The sequence below is a fragment of the Tigriopus californicus genome, chromosome 5 (genome assembly GCF_007210705.1).
Source record: "Tigriopus californicus strain San Diego chromosome 5, Tcal_SD_v2.1, whole genome shotgun sequence".
In the NCBI taxonomy this organism is placed as follows: Eukaryota; Metazoa; Arthropoda; class Copepoda; order Harpacticoida; family Harpacticidae; genus Tigriopus; species Tigriopus californicus.
In genome coordinates this window covers 7,428,692-7,431,983 of record NC_081444.1, presented here as the reverse complement: position 1 = coordinate 7,431,983, position 3,292 = coordinate 7,428,692, and positions in this window count along the sequence as shown.

The following is a 3,292-nucleotide window of genomic DNA, read 5'->3' as shown; positions in this document are numbered from 1 at the left end:
CCTTTCAAGCTTGAGATAATATGTTTTGACATTTTGGGATTGCATAATATAGCTCAGAGACAGTATTCAGTACATCTTACTTGAATTAATTGTTGTGGCCACGTAAAAAGACGCATTAAGCTGAATTTTGGCCTCGATTTTGGAAGAATGTAAAGGCATCTGTTATTGAAAAAGTGAATATTTTACCCAGTCGCAATTCAATATAAGAGCTCACGAAACAACGTGGGGTATCTCATTGTAACTGTAATTCATTCATTTTATTGAGGAACGACTGATGCCGTTGCAATAGTTGGGTTAACTTGAGTACACTACCTTCCGATCCCTACTTATGAAAGTGTCAAGCATTTTAATAACGTAAGAACGCAGGGAGAAACGCGCTAGACTCTTTTTGCGAGTAGAATTTGTCTTGAACCACCTATAAGATTTGAGTATAAGCGAATGAATCGTCCCAAGTACGATGATCGGAGGAACTCTATGATCAATTCATAGATTCGCCCACTACGCTCCTAGAAACCCTCTCTCACAACAATAAAGCAAGCCAATTCAAAACTTCAATGGGGTATTCACTGATCGAACTGGAGGAATCGAAACGTTTTAAAGTAATCTATCGAAAATTTGAATGAATAATGCATGACAAAATAACGTTTGGAAACAGTAATCAAACCATTGAAAACCGCAACGAAGATATGACAAGTAGGAATTTGGAATAAAACACCAATAAAATCGAACGTTATAACATTATTGAAATGATTCGAATGCATCAGGAATGCAAAATATGCTGGTTTTTGCACTCTCTCTAATGAATGATTAAATACTAGGTAGCCTCGGTGGGTATACTTTCGGGTAAAAGTGTTTGCTCAAATGCCAAGACATCTAGATATGTTTTTCTTTGTCAAAGAGACAAAAGGAACAACTTTTGTGAAATATACGTGTTTAAAAGTAGCTCAGATAAGTGTGTAAAATAACGTTAAAATGCATCATTGTAAAAAACGTAATCAATCAGTTTTAAATGTACTCTTAGTAATGTATTGACGTAAAATTTCATTAACTTCTATTCAGAAGATGTTCAGTTATTACAACTTGAAAGTTGCGTTTCACGCCTTAAAAGATCAAAATGAGGTCTAATTATATTTCCAGTTATTTCCAAGGCATATTTTTGTCTTTTTGACAAAACGACATAAGATAACATTTTTCCATTGTCTAAGAATTCTTTAAAAGCTAAAAGTACCACAAGTTGTCTTATAAAACTTACAAAACATGTAAAATAGCCTTGAATTTTAGTTAGGTGCCAAAAGCTACACTATTCTATCATGTTCCTTAAGTATTTGAACGAGACATGTGACGGTTAAATTTTCAACTTTGTCACTTTTTGCAATAAATAATTTCTACGTCTTCGATCTTTTTAATTCAACGCTAATATAATTTTGTCAAAATTCAAGATCAAGCTTGATTAACGTTACAATTTACAAGTATGGCATCGCAATTCCAAAATATTGAAATTAAGTAAGTTTTAAATTATATTGCAACATATTTTCGGGTTTATCTACCTGTTTAAAGAAATGAAATATTCTCATTTATATTTTAGGTATAGAAAATGAATATTATACATCTTGGCAATTGCTTTAAGATATAACCGGAGCAATTTGTAGTCAAATTTGATTCAAATGCAATCTTTAAAAGCGTGATTTTTACTTAATCGATTTGCATCTATGTAATTGGAGCTGGTGTAGCCGAGTGGTCTAAGAGGCAGCGTGAAAAGGGCAAAAATCCTTTTAACAAATCTTGTGGGTTCAAACCCCAGCGCCGAAAGTATCCCTTTTGTCGAATCCAAAGCCATTTTTCTCTCATGCAAACTCTAAGAGAAAGATTAAACACCCTGTAGGGCCTTTTGAGGTCAATGGGAAAGCCATAGACAATGTAGAGTGTATGGCCAACATACTTGGAGATCAGTTCTCTAGTGTGTTTTTAACTCCAAAGAGTTTAGGAGCAACAGCCCATTGCTCTATTGATGAGTTTGTTGAGATTGGCAAGGCTTGTCATGTTGAGCATTTAGATGATCTTGTAGTCACAGATCAAGATACTTTAGAGGCCATCAGGGACCTGAGATCCTCGAGCTCTCCTGGCCCTGATGAGGTGACATCTCACTTTCTGATGAGATGCTCACCGGTTCTTGCTCCTGTTTTCTCGTACTTGATGCGCTGCATCTTGGATCAGGGCAAGTTCCCCTCCTCTCTGAAGCTAGATCATGTTGTTCCAATTTTCAAAGGGGGAGATAAGTCGCTCCCCCAGTAACTATAGGCCGATTTCTCTCACTTTGAATATTGCGAAGGTGTTTGAGAAGATCATGAAGTTCAAACTTGTTGAATTTCTTGATATTCATGAAGTCCTTCCTCCTAGCCGGCATGGGTTCCGAGCACATTTTAGCACGGTTACCCAACTGATTGAACATATAGAGCAGGTTATTGAGGGACTGGAGAGCCATGAATCAGTCGATGTAGTTTATCTCGACTTTGCCAAGGCCTTTGACAAGGTAGATCATGGCCTTTTAGTTAACATGCTCCATGAGATTGGGATCCAAGGCAAGGTTCTCAATTGGTTAAGAGGTTTCATTTTTGGTAGGAAACAATTAGTTAAGGTTGAGGGACCCCTTAGTGACATACATGATGTCAAGTCGGGCGTCCCTCAGGGCTCCATCATCTTCATTGCTCCGCTTCAGAAGCTTGGTAGTAGTTATGTCAGTATCTCTTCTTATGCTGATGATACAAAATTGGTAGTTGGTAGGAATGGTCAGAACTCAGAAGTCCAGAGATAATATATAGTATCTTTACAAGTCGACTGTCCAGCAGCATCTTGAATCTGTCTCGCCCAATTAGTTCAACAGGTTTCCAAAAGCACGAGCAGGTCCAAAGATGTTTTACCAGGACCATTGAGGATATGAGAGAGCTCTCGTATTGGTAGAGGTTAGAAGGATTAGGATTGTACAGTATTCAGAGAAAGTACGAAAGGTATCTGATACTGTACGTTTTCAAAAGCATTCATGAGCTTTGTCCCAACCCAGGATTTAGGGTCAATTGTAGTGACCGTGGAGGCTTAATGTGCGTTTTGAGAGCACCTTCAAACCTTCGAGAATCCAAGCTAGTCAGAGCAATGAAGTCCAACTCTCTTCTTTCTCGGGCTCCTTCATTGTTCAATTTGCTGCCCTCAAATATTCGTAGGGCTTATGTAGGCGTTGATCAAGTAGCAGGATTTAAGTCAGACTTGGACAAGCTTTGGACTAAAATTCCTGATCAGC